This window comes from Crinia signifera, chromosome 5 (genome assembly GCF_055691185.1).
Source record: "Crinia signifera chromosome 5, ASM5569118v1, whole genome shotgun sequence".
NCBI classification, from domain to species: Eukaryota; Metazoa; Chordata; class Amphibia; order Anura; family Myobatrachidae; genus Crinia; species Crinia signifera.
In genome coordinates, this window is record NC_139221.1 from 300,596,419 (window position 1) to 300,622,432 (window position 26,014).

At 42.1% G+C, this 26,014-nt stretch overlaps 1 protein-coding gene across 1 annotated transcript in view; it reads left to right on the forward strand.

The window, feature by feature from the left end:
* Nucleotides 1-26,014, forward strand: part of ZNF804B (zinc finger protein 804B) — a 295,966-nt gene that overhangs the window by 239,728 nt on the left and 30,224 nt on the right. The gene's annotated exons all lie outside the window — the stretch shown is intronic.

A 26,014-nucleotide genomic window follows, 5' to 3' on the forward strand; every position in this document is an offset into this window, starting at 1 on the left:
TGGGGCCTGGCGGTGGTTATAGCAGTGGCAGTCAGCGTGTTGGACAAGCTGTGCAGTCACGTGGTGTCAGACACGGCTCCCTGTGCGGTTGCACAGCTTGTCCGCCTCTAGAAACGGCCCTGCCCCCTCGCCACAGTTTCCAGTAGTAGGTACAGCCGCAGTGTCTATTGTGCTGGCGCAGCGCCCCACCAGTACTTAGCACTCTGGCCTGTTCAGCCTATTGGTTGATCAGGCCCTGTCCACATATGTGTGCCAATTTTAAAGCAGTATTATATGACATTTTTTTTAAATACTATCTTTTGTTTTGGAACTCAAATTTGCCCAACGCTACAAATCTGATGCAGCAAATGGTCATATCACTGAGAATTATAAAGTACTAATGCTTATTATTAGTTGAAATCTCACAATTTTCAAAGAGCAGCTGAACACAGACAATGGGGCGCCAACAAAGGACTATCTGCAGTACTGTAATGCTCCTTTGCATGAGTATTTAAAAAAAAAGAGCCCGTGAGTGGCAAAGAACAATTTTCTCAGCAGGCTAAGATTGTGCCTCCATTATCCCACTGTATTTTTATAGTCTATAATAATTTCACACTGTTGACAATTGAAATGGAATCGCGCAACTGTGAAGGTCATCAGTTGTTTTGGTTGATAAATCTCACTGTGAAATATTAATATGTAGTACATAGATTTTCTATTACTTTTCTATTATGAAGCAACGGTGTTTATTTTATTATAATCTGAACCTGACTCAGGTGAAATCCGTAAGGGGCCTAAAGTTGACAGATAAAAGTGCTGCAAGTGTTCAAACAGCACAAATAGCGATTGTTGTACAGTGTATGCAATAAAAAATGATGGGGGTTATTCTGGTTGGTTCGCAAGGCTGCAAATTCGCAGCTTTGCGAGTCCACCGAACCATTCGCAAGGGCGATTCGCTCGCAGGGCTGCGAATGTATGTTACACATTAACATCCATTCGCAGCCTTGGGGGATCTTCCGGCATGATTCGATGGTCGGCGAGATAGTAAAGGCACACGTATCTTAAAGTGACTCTTAATTCACTTAAACAGATGGAGCACCTCTCATTCACTCATTGAGGAAGTGCGCATGCATTGTATGACACACACATAGTGGAGGGGGCTGGTAAGGATCTGATTGGATCCCTTTCATGGTGCACTGTGAAAAGGAGCCCATAGGCTTCTACTGGGTAACGCCATCTAAAGATGGCATTGATTGTTGGCTCCAAGAGATTGGTGCATATGCGATAAGCGGGCAAACCTCCAAAAAGTGCACTTAGGAAGGTTTGACGGCAAAATGCACAAATACCACCCCATATAGTTTTACAATTATTCAGTGGGATCCCAATATTTCATGCCCTACCATCCACTAGGACATGGTGCCCGAATCATGGCAAGCGCAGCGAGCCATGCGAGGGGACTCGATGCACTTAAAACTGTGTCCATGTCGACTGTGTCGACCTTCAGGTACAAAAAATTTGACTGTCGACCTTACCCATGTCGACCTAACGCATGTGTCAACCTAGACACCTGTTGACCATGTCGACCTAGACCCCTGTCGACCTTAGCCCATGTTGACTTAGACCCCTGTCGACCATCCAGTATGTCGACCTAAAGTTGTTGACCTAATGACTTTTGACCAACCTATGGTCAACCCAATGATCCCAACCCATGTAATGGGCCCCCACTGAAGCTATTGAATAGTCCCACACCATTGGGTGTGCATGCCCCATTGGGTTTAGCCATGCAAAGAGTCATGTAGAGTCCAGAATTCTTAGATAGGAGTTTTCACACATTTCAGGTCACACCCCAGGAGGCTGTGAGCTGAAATGTGTCCACCCTCCGCTCTGTGCACTCCATTGGGTGGCATCTGGTGCCAGCCAGGAGGGAACAACAATTGAATAGCATCCATTGATATAAGTGCTCCACTGTGTTTGTTTGTTTGTTTACCCTTTAACCAACAATATTTATTTTAGTTTTGTTTCGGCTTTATCCATAGTTAAGAGCCAATTACTAGCAAATAAGTAGACTCATAGCTACAGCATGATAAAAAATGTAGATGATAAAGTTCATCGTATATGTTCACAAATGTGTTTATTGGGCAGGGGGTTTATTACCTCTGGGTATTCTGTTTTTGTTTGCTATTTTTTTTTTTATAGCGCCTGTCAAAAGTTACACAACTGGGACAATTGCCTTAGAATTAGATCATAAATTGTGTTCTACAATAAAGGTAAAATATATCTGTAATAATAAAAATGCTTCAGCGTTAATACCTCTGGCTGGGTATTTTGATAATCTATACTTGCTTGACTAAGGCAAATTAGGATCATTGAAATGTGCCTGTTAAATTTAACAACTGCCCATATCTCAGTCGTTGTTGCTGCTTTCTAACGGCGGCTTTCTGTTCTTTGCTATCCATTATATTAAACCAGGGAAAGTGCCATAAGACGACAACATTCTGAATGTGCCGTTAAAGGAGGTTATGCTGGTTGACTGGCAAGACTGTGAATTTCGCAGCCTTGCAAGTTCACAGACGCCCCCCCCCCCCTCCTGCACACTGCGTTCCCCTGCACGGCTGCGAATGGATGTTTAGCATAAACATCCATTTGCAGCCTTGGTTGTGGGGTAGAAATCATTCGTTGGTCGCCGACTGGGCTGCCCGCTAGACTGCACATATTCAGAGCCTAACGAGTAGGTAAACACCGCCCCGGCGTATACACCCCTCACCCACGCCAGTCGGATCCCCTTGCTATGCTGCTAGCGGATGTACGAGTGAGCATGTGCAATACAGATAACCTTAGTACTGCGCAAGCGCGTAACCCCAGCTTCTAAGGGCTGCTTCGGCTGCAGCCCATGGAAGCAGAATCCCAGTCCCAGCGCAGTATCAGCCTCAGTATTGTGCATGCACAAACCCCAGTTTCTATGGGCTGCAGCCGAAGCAGTCCATAAGGCATCCTGGAGACAGGGAACACCTCCCAATGGGACTGCCTTGGGTGATGGGCACTCGATAGAATGAATGCCCATCAGCAGGGATTGCTCTTATTCAATTATAAAATGTCACTAGCTGATTGTTGGCTACTTTATCTCTCTCTCTCTGCGATACCTGTCTCCAATCAATCTCCTCCTTAAAGCAAACCATACACTGGGCAATTTACCTGCAATTTAGGTTCATTTTCTGTGATTGCAGCGAACAATCACAGGAAGATAACCCAAACTGCAGGTGACAGACAACGGGTCCGATACAATGCGTGGTCCCGTGCACATCGCACCTTCTGAGTCGCGGCTGCTGCAGAAGCAGTCTCTCAGATCGCTTCTGAGCTGGGCAAGCTTGTGATTGATGAGCAAGAAGTCTCTGGAAAACACTGCACCACATAATGATAATTAAAAAAGGGATGGCCTTTTATTTATATACTGTATATTATTTTTGCACAGATTTATATATATATATATATATATATATATATATATATATTGGAAAAGAGGGTGGTACAAGCGCTGAGTGGATTCTCCTGATCGAGGAAAGTTCTATCCTCTTGATCACACGATGTGTAATTCTCCCCCTATGGTACACCAATCTTCTCTTTCTTCTAAGAGTGGCAGCTCCTTCTCGTATTGGTTCCTGTTCCAGGGAACCTCTATGCGAAAATCTAGGAAAGAGGTGAGATGGGCGCCTTCTGGTGTAGTAGGTTTAGGTTTAATGTGGATCCCTTCACCTTTAGTGAGTGATCACCCCAGTGGTGTGTACGTGTACCGTTATTAGTGGATTCCAACCACTTTTTTATGAGCGTGTTATCAGGAGTATAGCATCCAGGACTCGGGTATCTCTTATCCCCACGGATTATTCCTCTCAGAACATCATAGTGGAACAAACAAAAAAGGAATAGAATAGTGTAATATTGCTAACACAGTTTTATTCTCGCAACCAAGACTTTTAAAATGCTCGTACAGTGTATAAAAACATAAAGGCTTATCTGATGTAATGGTGAGGTCAGTCAAACGTCATCACACTTTTAGAGTCTTCCTCAACGCGTTTCATCCCCCGCCAATAGGCTTGGACTTCATCAGGCTCTTGAAATAAAGGTACTTGTGAGTTATCCGGACGCCCGATTTCTAAATCGGGTCGGATCGGGCACATCGCATCGCATCGCATGCGACCATCGGATGCGATGCGATGCGATGACCCGATTTTTCCATAGGAATCAATGTTAAAATGGACTGAGTCCATTTTAACATGGAATTCAATGGGAAAAAGGGGTCCTTTTCATACCCCTACTATCCAAGTGGGCATGGAGTTGGATATAAACCTGTGGCGAGCGTAGCGAGCCACCGAGCCCGAAGCGTGGCGAGCGTAGCGAGCCCCGCGAGGGGACACGGAATACCGTCCCCTCGCCACGCTTCGGGCTCGGTGGCTCGCTACGCTCGCCACAGGTTTATATCCAACTCCATGCCCACTTGGATAGTAGGGGTATGAAAAGGACCCCTTTTTCCATAGGAATCATTTTAACATTGATTCCTATGGAAAAATCGGGTCATCGCATCCGATGGTCGCATGCGATGCGATGCGATGCGATGCGATATCTGATTGTATGCCTTAACTTAAGGCATACAATCAAAAAATCGGGCGTCCAGATAACTCACAAGTACCGAAATAAATAAATAAATCAAACTCATTAGATGACATTTACAAAGCAAGCCCCATATGTATCAAGCACTCAAAATGTGGCTACCGTTACTATATACATAGAGTATACCCTAGTATATTATACATTATTATATTCCTAGCAAAAAATGTGATGGCGGTCGCGCAATCACATTGCATAGTAATTTATCTCCAAAACTGTTTATAATAAAGAACAAAGCACTTGTTATTGAGTGTAAGGAGATAGTTGATGGATATGTTTGATTCGCAGAGGAACCCCTTAGCGTACATATCACGGAACACTGATGAATTAATGATTTCTTTCGCCTTGAGCTAATGGATTCTGCTGTTATTGTTATGATTTGACTTCCAGCCCTTTGAGATTTATAATTGAGGTGAAATTCTTTACATGTCCATTACGCTCTGGTACAAGCAATGTCAGTTTAGTTCTCTGCGTGTGTCTGTGATTACTGTTCTCGCACAAACTTTGAATCTTAAAGCCTTGATTTTCGCAAGTTCACATAACGGGGGAGATGTACCAAAGCTTGGAAAGGGAGAAAGTGGAGAAGTTGTCCGAATGAACCAATCAGCTGCTAATGTAGGGTACATACCAGGATGACCCGCTCACGACGCACATCGTGAGCGGGTCGTCTGTGTCTCGTCCGACCCGCTCACGATGACGCGGAGCTCATGACCCGCTCACGATCCGATCACGACCCGCACCCGGGTGTATGGTAGTGTCCAGATCCTACCTGCTGCACATAGGATCTGATTAATGACTGACCGACCCACGGGGCCGCGCATCTGATCGGAATCGGATCACAAAAAGACATAAAAGGGCCCAATCACCACACAATCTACACCTATCTAGGATCTAGATTGATGTGATCATACCCTTGTCGTCCTGGTGTGTACCCAGCATAAGATAGGATACATGTTTACTGTTGGAGTTCCCAATAACGAAACCTCTACATGAAAATAGGGATTTTTCCCTAGGTCAGTTTTTTCGTATGTGTGCTTATAACCGTATTCTACTGAAAGATACCTTTACGTGATCGTCTTCTAGTAAGACCGGGTGAGTTACGTATGGTCTTAATGACTGGAGAAGTAATGCCTTCTGTGTGTTAACCTAAGGATTCTCTTTTATTACCATTGTTGGAGAGTTTTCGGATGAGAATATTTCCCCTTTGGGCCCTGCCCTGGAAATAGCACTGTGAAGATCCATTCCTTTGTTTGCAATTTTTTTTTATGATTTGGGTTTGGTATCCCATTTATGTATCTTCTAGCTGCAATTTCTGTGTGAGCGCAGGTGGCTGTACCATTTTTGTTTGCTGTTCTAAGCGTCGTTCACCTAGCACAGGGGCCCTGATACAGAATGGAGCGTGGAGTTTACGAAAATCACAATTCGGCGATATTTGCACTTCTGCACATATGCGTTGCCCACATAATGCATGCGGGAAGTGTCAAAATGCAATCATTTAAAAAAAAAGGACGCAATCGCAGTTTGTTCACCAAGGGGGGGGGGGGGGCATGACGGTGCAGCGATGCAGTGATTAGGGGCTGTGGTCTGGACAACGCATCAGCTCTGAGCTGGAAAATGATGGCAGCTACCATGAATGCTGCAACCACAGCATTGTGATCGTGGGAAGGGACTTTACCTGTAGAGCGGCCAACTGTTGCTGAATCAGGCCAAGTGTTTATAATGACAGTTAGGAGCTGATTGATTGGTTTGGGCAACTACTCAACTTTATACTTTTCAGTTTAATGCATTCCACCCAAATTATTTCTCTTTTCACTAAACGGAAATAAGGGGACCATTGATCAAGGAGTTGTAGCTATTTAAAACTCATTGTGTATGAGAAATGGTGCTCCAGGACATCAGCTCCCAACGTAGTCTGAAAACTGGCTTGTATAGAGGGTTTTAAAGAGAAACCAACCAGTTTGTTTTCATTATGAATTTTAGTCAACAAAAACAGTGGAATGAGTGGAAAGTTATTCCTAAAGCTGGACACGGGAGGAAGCTGGACGCTGTCTGAGTGCTTTTTGTTTTAAAAAAATGTTTGTCTCATGTGCAGCCAACTGTTATATTCACGGCAAAGAAACATGTAAGTGTGTGGGGCAGCGCTGCTGTGTAAGCTGTCAGCGAGAACATTGTAGTACTGCACATAGTACTTAGCGGCAGACTTTCAGCTTGCTAGTGTGTGTGTCTTAAATGTTCTACATCAATAACAGCATTACTGTACTGTAGGTGCTGTTTGGGTGTGCTGCTAAATTAGAGATGTGCACCGATCCCCATGTTTTGGTTCTAATTTCGTTCTTTGATTTTGGTTTCGTTCTTTGAGTTTGGTTTGGATTTCAGTTTGGTTTAAAATCGATTAAAAAGAGATAATCGTTGATTAAAAAAATAAATAAAAATAGATATAAACAGCTAATATATAATTCTTGTAATCCAAAATCTGAAATTCAAATTTAAGATCCAAATTCTGAACTGCAGAAAGATCTGAAACGGGACTCGGATCTTCTCGATGGATCAGGAATAGGCTTTAGTCTAGTTAAGATGAACAAGAATCAAGAGAATTTGAATTTCTGGAGAACCAAACATCGAGTTGCAGTATAGGCGTCACTCTCCAGACTTAGTTGAAATAAAAAGCCTTTATTGTCCGACGGCGTTTCGGGTAACAACCCGTTTTTCAAGGACATACAAGGTGCAAGTGCATACAAAACACATTTATAAATCAGACCAACCCAGCCCCCACATTAATCAGGTCACAGCTGAACTCGCCAGGTCCACCGGAGGGTTGACGCCATGCCCAGCACCCGGAAGAGAGTTCTTTACTGTCTCCCCACAGTAACATGCTGCAGTGCCCCATCACACGGAAGTGACAGGCCAATAAAGATTGACTTATTATGCCTGCTATTATGGTCATAACCCTTGTTATTCTTTGATGAAGATTCATCCTCCCTTATATAATTACTAGAAAAAAAGAAGAAGGGCAAGTGCACGGCCAAAAAGCAAATGGAAAAAAGGAAATAAAATGTTTATAAAACAGAATAGGAAATAATCGAGGGAATGATTCATAAAAAAACATTGGAGGCCCAAGTTCTCATTTAACCCTTTTAATGCTAAAGTTTGAAGAGAAAATATCCATCTACATTCTTTTTGAAGTATTTTTTTATTTCTATTACCACCTCTTAGGGAGTGTGGCACCTGATCTATAATCATTGACCTAATGTGGCCACACTGTGTCCTAATTTAATACAATGTCGGGCCACTGGTTGATTGCTGTGGCCGCTTGGATACCTGACCTATGCAGGGCCATACGCTCCTTGAAGGTACGTTGCGTCTTCCCCACATAGGTCAATCCACAGGGGCATGTCAACATATAAATAACATATGTGGAGTGACAGGATAAAGGAAATTTAATGGGTATATTTTCCCTGAGTGGGGATGATTAAAGGTTGCCCCTACTGTCATGGAACGACAAGTTACGCATCCAAGACAGCGGTAGCAACCATTTTTCCTGCCCAAAAATGTTGATCCTCGTGGTTTATCCCACCCGGAAATATCAAATTTGACCACTTTCATACTCCTGCCCTTTGTGTAGCTAGGGAGCAATCTGGTGTTGGATAAAAGCAGCAAATCTTTGTCAGTAGATACTGCTGGCCAAAATTGTTTGGCTCTAGCAGTATTGGTCTTACTTGCAGTACAATATTGATTTACCCATGGGATTTTATTTTTTAATTCCCCATCACGTTGTTTGTCACTCCACAACAAAGGGGTATTTAGCACTTTCTCTTTTAGAATTAACATTTTCTTCATATGGTACCCTCTCTCAATGAATCTGTCTACCATAGCATCCAAGGCAGGTTCCACCTGCTCAGCCTCAGTAGGTATTCTCCTCACTCGCAGCAGTTGCGAGTAAGGCAATCCCTTCCGAGCCGACACTGGGTGGAAACTGAGGACCGTATTACGGTCTGTTTCTTTTATGACTAAGGAGGTGTTGATTGGTCTGCTTTATAAATGTGTTTTGTATGCACTTGCACCTAGTATGTACTTGAAAACGGGTTGTTACCCGAAACGCTGTCGGACAATAAAGGCTTTTTATTTCAACTAACTAAGGGGCAGATGTATTAAGCCTTAACAAGAGATAAATGCAAGGGTGATAAAGAGAGATAAACGTCCAGCCAATCAGCTCCTTACTGACTTTTTTCAAACACAGCCTGTAACATGGCAGTTAGGAGGTGATTGGCTGGATGTTTATCTCTCTTTATCAATCTTGCATTTATCTCTTGTTAATGCTTAATACATCTGCCCCAATGTCTGGAGAGTGCCGACTATACGGCAACTCGATATATCGGAGCCTCGGTTCCTTGGAAGGCACTTCAGCAATACAATTTATAAGAGTGCCGAACCCTGCATCTGAAATATATATATAGATATGGATATATATTTATTATCAGACATGACGGAGATGGGATAGACCTCTGCTGATTAATTTATAGATAATGATATTAATAATATACGCCAAGTGCATTTGTCATTAAATACTAAAATCCATCTTACCAATCTCCTCCTCAAAGGACGTCTGTCCTGACATTTGTTACCGTCAGTAGTTGACTGTAAAATCGTACGCCCCATTTCCAGACTCGGAGCACGGTTGCTATTTCCCTGTTTAACAATGCGCGGTATATTCTAAGTAGCTACAAAGAGCCCATAAATGCCATCGGCTCATATATTACACTGAGGAAATTTTACAAGGAAGGATTACAAAGTTTAAAACCAGTAACCTTGTTTTAATAGCTTCACAAATATATTATTGTTAATTGATAGTGGAGCCATAAACACCTTTTTAGACAGACATAAGAAGACTGGGATCATCTTTCGGGGACTGAAAGCTCTCAGACTGCCATTAATTTCAGGTCCTTTTGGTAAATAAGTGTGGGATAGGATGAGTTCACAGGATTAATTGATGCCCCAGGAGAGCTCGTGAAACAGCATCAAACTGTAATCAGCCATTTGAATTGTTGTTTCAGGAAGTCTTGTGTCTCTGAGGCACCGCAAGAAGTGCTCATTACTGTCTGGGTAATGTATTCCCAACAAGTATTTGTAATAGAATTACCCATACATTTTGTAGTTTATTCATTTGAAGTGAGTAATGGAAGAATCAGGTTAGGTTTTAATACAATACGTTAAATCACTCGTCTTTTGCAGGTAGGAATGTAAACTTCGAAATTACTTTACAGCCAAACGAGCAAATGAAACTTACAGTGTTCAAAGTTTTAAAGGTCATTTACACTTCAGGATTGTTAGAATGGTTCCTTGCTCCCATCAGGAGCATCCTTGTGCCCTGTGACATCTGGTGCACTGAAAGGTCATCCCCCCCTGTGTAGGCCAATAGGTGGGTGTGGTTGGCCCAGGAGATGCTCTTTTGTTGACTACCTTAAGATTTAGCACCTGACGGTCCAATTTTTACACTCTTTTTATCCATGCATGCTTTGTTGAAGTTTGGTGTTTAGCTTCTGTGTGTAAAGGGACCACGGGCCACTGCCCATTGCGCAGACTGTATTCCACACTACATATTTTTCCATCCCCCCCTGTGTAAGCCAATAGGTGGGTGTGGTTTCACATGAAAGGGACAGGGCCTTCATTTTCATCACTCAGTGGGCTCAGCCCAGGAGATGCTGGGGTCCCCCTAGGCAATGCTGTGAATTTACTTAATCATAGTACAAGTTATGCGGTGCAAAAATTTGATTAAGCAAAATGTCCTTTGTTATAAGACATGACGCACCGGGTTTGATTTTCAGAGGTGGCCGCAGTTGCAGCCGCAACTACTGTATATGCCAGTGCCACAAATGCTGATATGCCCGCCGACTGTAGTGTTGATCCGACGCCGGTAATACAAAGACGGGCCATTGGTGGAATCATCAGACATTGCACCCCCCAGCACTGCACCCTCCATTGGAACATGGTCATCAACTGTATCTTTAGATGCAATCGCTGACCGCGACACACTTTTGGGAAAAGAAAAAATATATATATATCATCTGCTAGATTTTATCATCAATTGAATGAAAATATTGTGTCGCCCTGAACAAAGCAAGGGACACCCCTAAATTATGGCTTTCCCACTAACTATGCATGTGGGAAAATGCAGTAGGTGCATTAACCCCTTCAGTGGCAGGGTGTTTTTTTATTACAAAAAGCCCTGGGGGGTGGCTTTTAAATTTGGGGCTGGTGCCGAGAAGGGAGGGCAGGTGGGGATTATAGGGGGGATCGCAAGCGCCGATCACCAGCGGTTATCTCCAGCATTACCGTTGATTCCTTGCCGCACGGCTGCACCCGGGAATTAGCATAATAGGAGTCCGGGGGCGGGCTTAAGCGCATAATGCATTAAACTGATACCCGGGCTGCCACTTTCAGTTCTGTGGTCCCTAAGGAATCTGAAAGTGGTGTAACCAGGAAATCTTTCAGGCTAGCCAGCAGTGCAGCTCACTTAAGCATACCCATTAAGGGGTTAATACTCCTAGCCCACAGCATAGTATGCCCCCAATGAGCGCAGTTTCTTCATGTGTAGCAAATTTTGCACACCTGTAATCCACACATACATAATAGGCTTGAGTTAGCTTTGTTAGCCTGCACTGCAGGTGGGGCAGATGTAACATGTGCAGAGAGATTTAAATTTGGGTGGAGTACGTCCAAACTGATATCTACTGTAAATTTCAGTGTAAAACTAAAGCAATCTAACACTTGTGGTCTACATGCAAAAACTACCAGTATTTATCCTGCAGAGAAACAATATAAATACATATCTCATAACCTCACAATTTTTTGTGACTGTCATGCATCCCAAAATTGGGTTCTCCTCCCGGCCTCCCTGAAAGAAAGGGGGCAACCCTCCTGGAGAGCTGTCGGGCTCCCTCTAGCCCCCTCAGTTGGGGGGTCCGTGGGTCAAATGATGCGGATTTCATAATTTTAGCCCTGCCCACTGCAATGCAATGCCTGAAATATCGGCATTGCACTGCGGGGGCATGGCTAAAATGATCCGATCGCTCTGGTCACGCCCCCAAGCAAGGTGCCCCTCCTGTGGCTCCACCCTCACCCATTTTTGCTCACAGAGGTGGCCGCACCCCCCTGCCTCACTTTGCTGGCTGCCCTCTCTCAGATAGAGCAGCCAGAAAGTAGGCAAGTATGGTTGGGAGGTATGTAAATGTAATTTGTCCCCTTGCATAGAAAAATGGTAGGTGCCAGACTCAAAATGACCCCATTTCTGGCCCCATAACCACTATGCAAGTGGCACCCCAGAAACACATTCTGCTCTTCTCTTGTGTACAATAGATGACATTCTGGGATGTCAACGCTGTAATTCTGCAGATACTTTTTGAACTTCTTTGCTAAATCTCTGCGTGGAGGACAGCGATACGGCTGCAGAGCCTCTTACACGGAACGCTGCGGTTGCCATGGACATGGCACAACGCTTAGCATACTGTAAATTATTAATAACAACGTAAGGAAGGAAGAGATAAGACCGTCATATGTCTTCTTACTGTAAACCATAGAAGCTTATGTTAGAAAGCGCACATCATTTTTTCATGAGATTGCAGCGCTAAAGCCATACATGGGGATAGTACGGCGTTATATAAAGTCTTTATCAAGTTGTGTCAGATATTTTAATACAGTTGTGTAAAATATATAAGCTGCGGGTAGGAACATGGTAAGATATTAATGTATTTATAAGGCCTTTTTCGAAGGAATTTTCGAACTGAAGGTGAAAACCCTTTATATGCATTTCTAAGTGGTCGTTGTCAGGCTACATCTCCTATATTGTGTTGTTTCGAGGGCTGAATGATCCCTATGGCGTTTTCACAGCTTCGTTAGAGTCTAACTCACTTGTAAAGGACGACGTGGAGTATTTTACACTCGGTGGTGTTAAAGATGCACTAAGCTGTGAATAAGTAAGAGCAGGTGACCTAGGGAACAATCATCCTTGGGATAAAAGCCTCTGGAAGTGTTATGATGTGTGTGTTGTGAGCAGCCTTTTAATATACAAGGACATCAAATGAATGCTGTGTGAGGAGGATGGAAGCGTAAACATGTTGTGTAAAGGGGCCTACACACGTGGAGATGTGCTGAGCGTTCCGATTGATGCTAGATCGCAGAGAACGCTCAGCAAGTGCGCTCCGCACACACTGTACACATTGGTTAATACTTACCCCCAAGGAGTCCCGTAAAGAAGGCAGCAGCGCTGTAAAAATTGCCGCCGCGCCATTTTTCCGGATGTTTGCGCATGTGTAGTAGAGTCTGAGTGATCTAGTGCTCAGACTTTATTGTGCTGGGCAGGTTGGACGCTGTGTCCGGCAGAGAGGAAGGGGCCCGAATGGAGGAGGCTGCTCTTCTCTTAAAGCACTTCTGAGGTTTGGTCTCCAAAATTCTGGAAGGGGCAGATGTACAGTACTAAGCCTTGAAGAGTGATAAAGTGGAGAGAGATGAGCTACCAGCCAATCAGCTGCTAATTGGCATTTCTTTATACACATGACAGTTACAAGAGAATGGCTTGTATTCTATCTCTCTCTCCACTGTATCACTCTCCCAGGCTTAGTACATCTCCACCCCCCGTCAGAGTTCAGGGATGGGGTTGTGGTATGTAGCCAAAGCAAGCAGGTGGGAGGAGGAGAAGGGAAGAGTAAAGCATACTTGCCGAAGAGGAGAAACTTCAGACTAGGGATGGCCATCGACCATCGATGATTCAAAATCATCGATGGTTTATGGCGGATGTCGAATACTTTTGCCATTGATGGGGGAGAACCAGATGGTTTCCCTCCATCGATGGAATAGCAAAACAATGTTTTGCTGTTTTTTTTTTTTAAAGTGCCGGGACACGGAGCATAGCTCCACCCCCCGACACCCGTGAAGCCCCGCCCCGTGTTTTGATTGGCCCACATGCCAATCAATCAAATACAATGGATGACCATCAATATGTAAAAATATTGATGGTCATCCATTGCATAGTTAAGCACTATCGATGGCCAGCTGCAGAATTGCCATCGATGACAACCATCGATGGCAATGGCAACGATGGCCATCCCTACTTCAGACCACTTCGGGAACTGGGGACGAATTACTGTAGCTCATTATTAGGCCGCACCTTCAACATGGAGAAACAGCCATGAATCTCAAATCCGTTGCAAGAGGCAAAGCCAATTTAATCCCATTTAATCCCACCCCTTCCTACACCCCCACAAGCTTGTCCAGTGATGGAATTACAATGTGGTAGATTCTTGCAGCAGTGGATAAAATAGAAGGCATATGCCATCTAAAAGTTTGGCATAGAGAGGTTTTATCTAAAGCTGGGTACACACTTATAGATATATCTTAAGATCAATCGATCTACGGATATATCTACAGACGGATCGGGCAGCGCGTTCTCCATACATGCTGCCCGATCCATCGGGACTGCCATCCCAAATAGGTGGGCACACCCACTATGCTGTCAATCACCGGCGCGTCACAATATATCGGCCAGTGTGTCGCACCTTAAAGGTGCCCATACACTAGTAAGATTTATCTTCAGATCTGGCTGGTTGGAACAAAAACATGGCTATGGATGAGTGACAGTTTGTCAGTTTTCCAGCATTTCAAAGCAAATGGTCAACTGTCATTTTCTCTCATCCATAACCATGTTTTTGTTCCAACCAGCCAGATCTGAAGATAAATCTGCGTGTGTATGGCCACCTTAAGACCTGCTTCTGAAAAGTTCTGAATTTGTATATAGCGACAGTACTGTATGCTGGGGTAAAATTCCCTAAACTCCGCAGAAAAGTCAGGGATAGATCAGTGTAACGGAACACGTAATACACAGAAGCCGTTTTATGGCGTTTTTTTTATCTCGTTTCAGTCTTTTTCTAGAATTTAGCAAATTTACTGCGTCTTTATTTATTACAGATTTCCATAGGTTTTACACTGCCTCTAATTAATTAAACTTGTAATGATGCACTGCTAGTACTGTGAGTTATATCTGCATAGCTAATAAATTAAGTAATTATTCTTAATTATCATCATTTAAGTAACCTAATGCATTGTAAATTGATTGCAGAGATTATGTTGCATGGTTTCAAAGTAATGAAGGGACAAGAGAGAATTTTAATGCTACAAAAATAGTATCTAAATTTGTATTAATTTATGAGCACACTTAAATGCCCCTTGATATTAACAGTATTGCCACGCTTCTTTAAAGATTAAGCAATGACTAATGTGTGGATTGCCTTTAATAGAATAGTTTAAAATAAAGCCTGTATGTCTGTAGTTAGGCACCCCGCTGTAATTGGATATTTCGGACCTACTGCCATGATATTTTGGGGCTCATTGAAATTTTGATTGCCGGTGTCCTAATCGTCCAATGAGAACACAGCAGATTGAACCATAAACACACAATTCTATGGCAAAGACAATGGTTACCAACTATCATTAAAAAAAATGTCTATCTGTCAATAGGAAACAGGATGATCAGTATAAATTAGAGATGTGCAGTTCAGTTCTCTAGACATCTGAATTCTACAGAATTTGTGGATCTGAACCAAAGCAAAACCCAGTCCGGAACCCCAGAGGAGATCCAATCAGAACCAAGGGGCTAATTCTGCAAGAATTACTGAACAGAATTGGCAAATTATGGAATGACGGAGCATGCGGGAAAATAGTGCCAGAAAATGCGTGTGGATCGTAAATGCAAATTGGCTGGAAGTTGACTGACGGGAAGTTGGTGTTTGGAGGTGGAAGCTGCCATTTTCTGAGTGTGTCAGAAAACAACGCAGGCGCATCCACAAGTTTTTGGGGAGGCTTTGTGTTGTCAGCGATAATGACATTTCTCCAAAATATAATCTCTCCTGAAGTTAGATCCATTATATCTGCCTGAGGAAGCCTCAGTCCTACTCACAATTGTACACCTGGGAACCACTGTTCTATGGTTAGGGAATTGCGTACGGCTTTGTGAGTGGATAGCGATTAGCAATCCATACGCAATTCTCTTGCACGTTATCAAGGGACGTCTTTTCTTTCTGTCCGGGTGGCGGTTTTCTCCTCGCAGTCCACTGCGAATTTTCAAATTAATGATCCATGCTGAATTAGCCTCTAAGTCTCAGAGGGAGACGTTTTGGGATGCAATAAGCATCCCCTGCCGGGTTACCGCGGCGGTGGGCATTGCCAGAAAAATCTGGCGATGCACCATAGAAGCCTATGGGCTTCTAACGCGACCCCCCGTGGCCCCGCACCGACCCACTGCCACAGCACACGGACACCCGCCGCCCCGCATCGCCCCCCCCCCCCCCCTTCCTCATCTGTGTCCGGGCAGTACAGAGCTGTGCTGCCCGGACCTGCGACCTCCTCCTCCCTGCACTGATCCTTTTCCGGGTGCAGGGAGGAGAAGAGCCAGCCCCCCTGCAGCAGCAGCCAGCTGCCGAGTAAGGGAGGGAGGGGGGAGCCGCTGACTCACTGCAAAGGACAGCTCTTAACGCAAGAGCTGTCCTTTGCCATAATTATCGCATATGTTAGTGCATATGCGATAATTATGAATGCGATGGGCGGCGATGGAGGGCGGAGCTGGGATGCGGATGTTAGAACATCCCCCCACAATTTGAAACTTCCCGCAGTTCAGAGAAAATCCCGCTACTTCTCTTCTATTTTTTTTTAAAGATTACCTTTTATTAATAGTAGATTCCATTATTTAAAAGCAAATATTACAACATAAAGATTATACTGTTGGGTAGGTCTTTCATGAGATTCGTTCTCACAATTCTCTCAAACCTAGAATTCGTACGAACTATTTCTCATATATAATTATTATTATTATCATCATCATCTATATATTAATAGGAGAAGGCCAACTTTTATGAGTGACATATTTCTGAGCAGGACACATCATATACCAAATGAAAGGTCTTGGACTGTAGATTTGCAGAAATATTTGGATACTTTGACAGTTGGTAAACTCCACCTGTACACTTGCCAGGTGACCCGGAATATGTGACCTGCTGGGTGGTCTGAAAACTGTAACAGTTATTTGCAGCCACCTACTATGCAAGGATCTTTTGTAATTTGATTTCTAAGGGGGTAAAAACTAAAAGGGGGTAACAGTTTCCGCTCAGCAAACCTTTGCCTGCCTGAAACTGAGTTTCTCAGCTAGTTCATATTATTATTACTATTAGTGGAAGTATTATTATTAGAGAAAAATAGTAGATTAATAGCAGCTGCTGCTGAGTAAAATATTCATAGATGTTTATTTCTCTTTGGTCACTGTGAGGAGCACTGCAAGTAATTCAGTGACACAGGGAATGTCCGACCAGTGATGTGGATCATTTTTATGTGTACTGTTGTTTGGGAAATAATAACTGGATTTCTGAAACATGCCTTATTCTGTTACCTTTATATATTGTACTATTTATAGGTAACAGTATTCTAATGAAAACTACTGTAATTTAATATTATATAGGACCACACAATTAATAGTATTATATGTTTTTCTGTGTTCCACTTTCTACTAATAATGGGTGAAGCACAGATACACAGTTGCATACAGGGATCATTTTGATACATTACATTACATTGTTCAAGAATTGCACAGAACAGTCTAGATCAGGGGTGGCCAAACCTGTCCTCAATATCTACCACCAGGTCATGTGTCTCAGGCAACCTGTAGATCTATAGTAGGAATAAATGCAGCATGTTTGAAAATGTGACAGTTAGTAACGACTACAGCTGGGCACCAGCTAGGGGATCTGGGGAATGTGACAGTTAGTAATGACTTCAGCTGTGCACCAGCTAGGCGGTCTGGGAACTGTGGTCCGTTTGTAGATCTCGAGAACTGATTTGGCCACCCCTGGTCTAGATGGGTACACACTATGGGCCTGATTCTGGTTCACTCGCAAAAGCAAATTCTCTTTCTAATGGATAAAACCATGTGCACTGCAAGGGGGGGGGGGTTCGGCAGGTGCAACATGTGCAGAAAGAGTTAGATTTGGGTGAGTTATTTTGTTTCTGTGCACGGTAAATACTAGCTGTTTTATACTGCGATATAGATATCAGTTTGAAGTACAAACCCCACCCAAATCTAACTCTCTCTCTGCACATGTTACATCTTCCCCAACTGCAATGCACATGGTTTTGTCCATTAGAGAGAATTGCTTTTGCGGTTGAACCAGAATCAGGCCCTATACGACCTTCATGAAAAATATGCACGATGATATTGTTAACGAAATCAGCATGCATATCGTTCAGTATGTATACAATATATCTTTAACAATGAGCTCTCGAGGACCGTTAACGATAAGCCCGATTGTCTGAACATGCAGTCTAATCTATCAAGATCGCCAGTGAATGTATGTTCAGGCAGGGTTCCCGGTTCAATGATTAGCTGCGGGTTGTTCGTTTTCCTGGCACCGCCAATATCGACATTTATAGGCAAATTATGGACTATGAGCCAGATGTATCAAAAGTGATAAAATGGAGAGTGATATACAGCCAGCCAATCAGCTCCTACCTGCCATGTTACAGGCTGGGTTTGAAAAATGTCAGGTAGGAGTTGATTGGCTGATTGTTTATCACTCTCCACTTTATCACTTTTTGATGCTTGATACATCTGACCCTTTGTCATCATTTTGTTTTTGGCCTGTGTGAGGAGGAAGTTATTAGAAAACCCGTGTCTGTAGTCTCCCGCGCCTTACATACATGCATTATTTATATGTTATGACTGGAATCATGTTTCCACAAATGTAGATGCCATGTTACGGGAACTATTCCATTATGCAGAATATTATTTGCATACCAAAGACACTGCATAGATGTAATTTCAAAATGTACGCTCTTTTTGTCTTTCTGTCCATAAATATGTACAACATAAAAAGGCAATAATTCCCATTAAGGACGAATGTGTGAGTTGTCCGCGTACGTTCACAGCTCCAGTATTTTCTTCTACGTGTTTAGAGATCAATCAAATTAGTTCAATCCTTAAAAATGGCAACAGATTGGGATTCTATATAAAGACAGGGGACAAATCCAGGAGAAACGTAACAGAGATTATGGTTGGTTAATATATGTGTGAAGGGGCAGAGCCAAATTACTACTTGCCCTTGGTGATGGAAATCCTAGCTAAGTCCTGTTATGGACCAGCCTAAAATGCAGGTTGAAAAATGCCTTCAATTCATTCCAGTGCCTGATTTTACATGCGACTTCCTGAAAATTATCACGTAGATCAGATTAGGGGGTACATTTGGCTTGTAGGGAGATAAAGTACCAACCAATCAGCTTCGTTTTACAGGCTATGTTTAAAAAATGACAATGAGGAGCTGATTGGTTGGTAATTTGAGGGAGATTTGGAAAGCAATAAAGTGGACAGAGATAAATGACCAGCACAATCAGCTCCTAACTGTCACATGGTTGAAAAATGATATTTAGGAGCAGATTGGTTGGCCCGATATCTCTCTCCAATGTATCACTCTTCAAGGCTTAGTACATGAGTCATTATACTGTGCAATATACTCTACTTCATACCGGAGGTTTACATGGTTTTATTAAACATCTCTTATACTAAGTAAACAATACAAACACAGTTGGTGTTTCCATTTCAGGTAGAATGTATTTCTTTCTTTTATTGGAATGCCAATGAAAAAATACATAAAATAGTGTGGAGAAGTAGAACATTAGAAAGCATCACTTGTCATTGAACAGTGGAGTGATGAAGTGCCAGAGAGAGCGCATGAAGGACCTTAGCAATGCGCACAGTAACAGATCTGGCTGGCTGGGCTCCATTCCCACACACAATAGAATAATTTTTTTTTTTTTAAAACAACAAAGGGGCGGCTTATAATGAGGGAAGAGTTGTCACATTCAGGAGAACCGGATGGTCATTAATAAATACTCTTGTTTTATACCAGGCAAGGCACTAGAATCAAAAATGTATCTGATGGGGAATCAGGGAGGTGACAAAATGGTTCCTATACATTGAAAACAATTGCAAACCCTGCATCCATTATGGAGCATATCTTCAGCTCAGTCCATTAGAAAAAGAAAATATAATTTTCGAACAAAACAAGCAGAAGGCCATCCTGTATCCATTATTGCAAAATACACTTCCGTGCTTCCTCCAAGACTAATCATAAAGGTTTCCAACAGCATAGTCAGTTTTAACTTTGAGTAAAGTGGTGAAGACCAAAAACAGATAATAAACAATATAAACAATATAATAAAACATAACCCACCATTCAAACAAAGCAAACATTGTTTTAAACTCTCTGAAATCAGTTGACACACCCAGAGGATCTTGTGTTATATTCCAGGTAGGAACATTGGATTGGCCAACATACATCATGTGAAAGCACATCCACTAATCTAAATAACAATTCAAAAAAAATGCAGCTTTTTTACTGGCACCATGCAAACGGAGAGAAGGGGGAAGGATTTCAAGAAAAAAAGAGAGGGAGCAGCAAAAAGTAATAGCTCACATATATTGTACCTACTCCAGCTAAGTGTATAAAAAACACATTGATAAAATTCTGACACTACGAATTAAAGCAGCAGCTGCATGTTCTTATAAAGAAGAGGGAGAGGGCCCATGCATGGACCTAGTTACCTGGATGTATAGAGGAGTCATGTATAGAAACAGAAAAATGATTAATAATGAAAGTGGTTCGATCAAAACATTATATGCAATTGTCCAGTATACTTGGAAGTATTGTTCCAGGTTGAAGACAACATCATGGGACCTCTCACATATGGGATTACCTTGAGCCAAAGGATGAGATGCTGTTGATGTAACAGGATTCTTAGGATATACAGTATTCTGATACTGTAGGATTCTACATCTTTGTAAAGGGACTTGGGGGTAGATTTACTAAAGAATCTAAAACAGACAAGTATTGCCAAAAGCAATTGATCAGATTCTGTCTATCATTTCTCTGTTGCATTCTAGAAAATGCTAGAATATGATCTTAGTTGTTCTTGGCAACTCCCCTAGCTGTCTGTTTTAGAAGCTTTAGTATATTTTGCCCGTGGTGTTTTTGTTATTGAGACTACAGAGTGCATTGAGGTTTTGTTGCATGCTTCTGTGTTTATTAGTCTCAGACCATATATATTCATAAATACAAAAACATTTTTAATATTGCCACCAGATCTTCGTGTGTTTGTTAATAATTTTAACTAATAAATATGAATTTATAATAAAGGGGTTTGTTAGGTCACCATGGCCTCCTGCTCCTCCCTTGCCCCATATAGCCCCAAACTTGCTCCTAACTGTTGCCAGTTGAGAAGATAATATTTGCAGAAAATAAAATGAACATTATACAGAATTGAGGCAGCCATTTTGAATCATAAATTCCAAGGATTAATTATTCTGCCTATGAAGGTACCAGAAAAGGGCAGAATAAGCAATTCCCTGAGGAAAGGAGCTGAGTGGGTAATAGAGTATACTAAGGCGAGATTCCAAAATGTACTTAACATTTAAATATTGGTCGGGGAAACTTGTTGGCTGAAAGGCCAAATACTATGGGACGGTATTTAATTAGTGATTTTTTTCCGACAGTCGTAAAATCTGCATAATCCAACAATTTTTGGTTGAAATTTACAATCAATTAAATTAAAGTGCCGATATTTTGAATGCTGGAAAATCGTCATGGTCGGAGAATACAGTAGGTGAAGCTGCAAATTACTCACCAGTAAATGAGAATTAGTTGAAACTTTTGCGGTTTTCAATCATTTTCAGCTGACGCAGTTTCAACTTTAAAAAAAAAACACTGCATCAGCGGAAAAATAACACCTGAAAATGGTCGCAATTGAATACTGTAGGTGAGTGGAAAAACGGATTTAATTGAATACTTCTGTACCTGTATTGCCAGAACTGTTTTAAATACCTGTTTCATTACAGCACTGCTATACGTATTCTGTCAGCGTTCCCGTGACATAATGAATAAATTAGTTTCAGGCAGCAGATTGGATTGATACTATGAAACTTGTTTGTTTCAGGTGCACAGAGATCAATAGATGCATGTCTAGCAACCTGACCGGCCACTGACCTCCAACCACACTTATAAAACTGCTACCTGATACATTCCTGCTCTGTCCGCAGTCAGCTTAAAATACTGCTTAGCTTGGCAAAGAGTCACTTGATGATAAGATGTTTTCTCTATGTTTCTTATAAACTCAAAAATATTAAGGAAACATTGGAAAGTTTAATCTTGCTAAAAGACTATGGAGCAGTAATAGATACATCTGTACATGTGCAGAATATAAGATCTGGGGGGGGGGGGATTCAATTAGCAGCGGTAATTTACCATGACCAGTTGATCCCCCCAGTTGGCTTTTCAAACCTGGCAGTACTGTATCAGGAATTCTTTTCCCATGGCTGGAGCAAGCAACGCAAAATCCCTAATAAGTACCATTTTTATGGTGGCTGTGATAAAAAAAGAAACACATGGAATCTGGAATGTATCGTGAATCCTATGGGGGTTATTTACTAAGATGGGAGTTCTAATGAAGGTGAGAATCTACAGTACTTCTTATTTATTTTGCACTTTCTAGAAGATTATAGATAGAATATGATTGGTTTCCTATAACAATATCACATCTCCAATAGAACACCCATCTTAGTAAATAAACCCCCATGTGTCTTTAAAAACTGGTCATTTTTCACAGGATTGATTGTCCAAAAAAATTAACATCGGACAAAAAAATTCCAGTAAAGTGCTATGTTGTTTTGCGCAAAAAAAATGATGTGCTTAATTGAATTCCCCCCCCCCCACAGTGGTAGAGTAAGATTAATGAATCCACATTTAGATTATTCTAGACATTTTAATTCAAACCAATAAACTCGTAGGGGGGTATTCAATCCCGGCCGCTCTGTGCGACAGGGGAAATAACGGACACCATAGAAGAGGCAGATTGACAGAATGGGCCCATCTTTAAAAGCATACACAAAGGTAGGCTTACCATATTATGCCTTTAAACCGGGACGCTCATTAATTACACAGGTTCTGTGACTGAAAACAAACAATTTCAGGAAAAAGTCGTTAAAAGTCAGATGTTAGAATGTCCGCTTTTTCACATAACTTGGACCGATGTAATAGCGTGTGTCTTTCACGCTCCGAATGCAAATCGTATCCAACTTCTCACTGGATTTTTATGGCAGGAAGCATCATATTTTTTAAGACCAACCGAAATGTGGTGTATGTTATCACCATTGCAGGCCAGAATGTAACGATGGCCTAATTAGAAAGTCTCAAAAAACGCTCTATAAAGTTGAACATACGTAGATGATTTCTGTAAATGTGTGTACTGTAATTTTTTATTTTTTTTAGTTCCCCCAGTCAAATGCTTCTTTGGGGCATCACTATGGAAATTGGACATACAATCAACTTCTGTTGATTAAAATGATATACAGCATGACTATATTCTGAATGTTTTGTAATTGCAACTGTACCTGCAAAAAAATAATGTTATGCTACAGTGTTTCCCTGCCAAACTGTGTAACATAATTTGATATGCAGTTACAGTCGCATAAAATGATATATGGCATGCCTATATTTTGTTTGTAATTGTGACCGTCTCTGAAATGGCAATAGGGAATCTTGTGCAAAACCGAAATCGGTTAAAAATGCCAATTTCATCTCCTAAACCTCAAATAAAGTGGACGATTTATCAGAGCTTGGAGATAAACCACAAATCAATCAGCGGCTAATTGTCACATGACATGCTGTATTTGGAAAAATGACAACTGCTGATTGGTTGGTACTTCATCTCTCCCTTTTACTCTATCCAAGTTTTATACATCTCCCACTAATAAAATGATATTTTATAATAAACAATCATAAAAAAAATACTCAGAGAACAGCCTGAACTAATGTTATCAGATCACGCAGAACACCACCAGCAGCAAATTTACCAGCTCATTTAACTTGTAGTAGAACTCTCATGCAAACAGGGTTTTTTTTACTTTTTTTTATTAAAGTCTTATGGGAGTAAAGTCATTATTTTATAACCACAATGAAACAAATTGAATACATTTCAACGGTATTTAAATTGGACTTTGGAATGTTTTGAGGGAAATACTGCCATTGGCAACGCATAACACGCACTTGGATATCTTTAAAACCGACTAAGAGAACTGATTAATACCCTGGAATATAATTTTCATAACCAATCTGATTTAAAGACAAGGTTGAGTATACAGTGACTATTGTGGTCATCCTTAAAATAAAATATATTGTATTAGCATACCTCCCAACTGGCCCGATTTCCGCGGGACGGTTCTGTTTTTCCGGGACGCTCCCTCATCCCGCCTGATGCTGCTCTCTGTGGTGAATATACGCTGTGCGCATGTGCACAGCATCTATTCCCGGAGACAAAGGGGCAGGGGGGACTTACAGAGCCGCTGGCCATGCCCCCGCAGCAGTTAAATCGCCCCAAACAACTTTCAAACACGTGTTTTCAGGAGTCCTTCTTTCATTACTACTAATGTAGGGAGGTACAGTATGTATTAGACATTATTGTTATTATGTTAGAGAAGACAGAGCTACATGTGAAAAAGAGCAAGGTCGTGATGCAGTGATGCGGGCGGGGTTTCCACTATTTATTTATTAATTAACCATTTCTTATATAGCGCACACATATTCCGCAGCACTTTACAGAGAATATTTGAACATTCACATCAGTCCCTGCCCCAGTGGAGCTTACAATCTATATTCCCTTCCACATGTACACTCACACACAGACATTCTAGGGTTAATTTGTTGGGAGCCAATTAGCCTGCCAGTATATTTTTGGATTGTGGGAGGAAACCGGAGCACCCGGAAGAAACCCACGGAAGCACAGGGTTTTCCTGAGGATGAGGGTCTTCCCTCATCCTCATGCAGACACTCCCACCATGCCCTGCATGATGACGTCATGACCCAGCTGCCATCCTGGGCTGGTTGTAGTGACTATGGTGCCGGGTGCTACCCCCGCACGGTAGAGGGTGTGGTGCAGCAGGGAGGCGCAGGGCAGTAGAGGTGCTCTCCCTGTTTTGCATCCTCCACTGATGTCCCGCTGCTGCTGGCTGCCCCTGTCACTCAGGCAGCGGATTGCCGCACAATGACAGGATAATACTATAAGGCAGGGTTAGGTATTTTAAGGATGCCCCGCAGACCCCACCATCGCTAACTTCCCCAAGCCGCCGCAGGATCTGCAGCAACATAGTTACACCACTGTCGTGATGTATGTGTGAGAGGGGGAATGGAGGCAGCAGGAATCTACAGTGTTATATAAAGTAAGGAGCAAGGTCCCTTGGTCGTGAATGGGATGGGTTTGTGTGCGTTAAAATTCTATGATAAGGCTGCGGAGTGCATACGCTGTTCTTACCTCACCTGTCATTCTTAAGGTCAGTTACAGTATGTAGTGTAAGGTGCTGCTTCTGTTTGCTTCCCGCAGCACCCAGTATGGGAACCCCAGTTCTAGGCTGTAATAATTGATGAATGACATTCTTTTTATATATTACAAAGATTAATTCTGACTTCATACTAAAAAAAAGTATCTAAATAAACATTATTACTTCGTAAACAATCTAGGGCAATACATGAATAACAGAAACAATGAGCTTCCTCTGAAAATTAATGTGCTGTGTAATTATGCATAATTATGTGCAAAGCTTCTGCAAAAATTATTCTTTGATATAGACCATTACAGCAGAATTTACACTGCATCAGCTTCCTAATGGTAACAATAAGGGGAATATCATGTTGTGTGGTAATGTATTAATCAAATAACTTCTAATTTCTCCAGCACACACATAACAAAGCCCTATGGAAAAGTAAAAGATTGCTGATATGTATCTATTTGCAGCATATGTTTAGTGAACTCACAAAGCAATCTGCGGTATCATACTAACATATGCATCGCTGCTACTGTGCACGTATACTGTAACACAACATGTTCTTCCTATAGAGAAGCTGGAAGGAAAACTAGTCTAGAAATAAAAATACAATTTGTACGCTCCATCCAGGGAGAGATAGTAAGTAAATATACATTTAGAGATGTACTAAGCCCATACTAGCCTACTTTAAGTGTCTCCACTCCAGGAGAAGCCGCTTTTCCGGGGGCGGGGCTTGCTGCCATTAAGCCCTGCCCTTTTCCTGTGATTCACTGCTCTTCATACAGGAGGAGGTACTAAATGATACGATTTGTTATTTTAGTCCCGCCCCCTACCAAACGAATGTGTCATTTTACCGGCAGAGGGTGTGGGGGATGATGCGGGGGCCCTGCTAAATGCGGGAGGCTTGCCTACCCTTCCGGGACCCTCCCGGACATTCGGGGAGGGTGGGTAAGTATGGTATAAAATGCTTAAACTTCT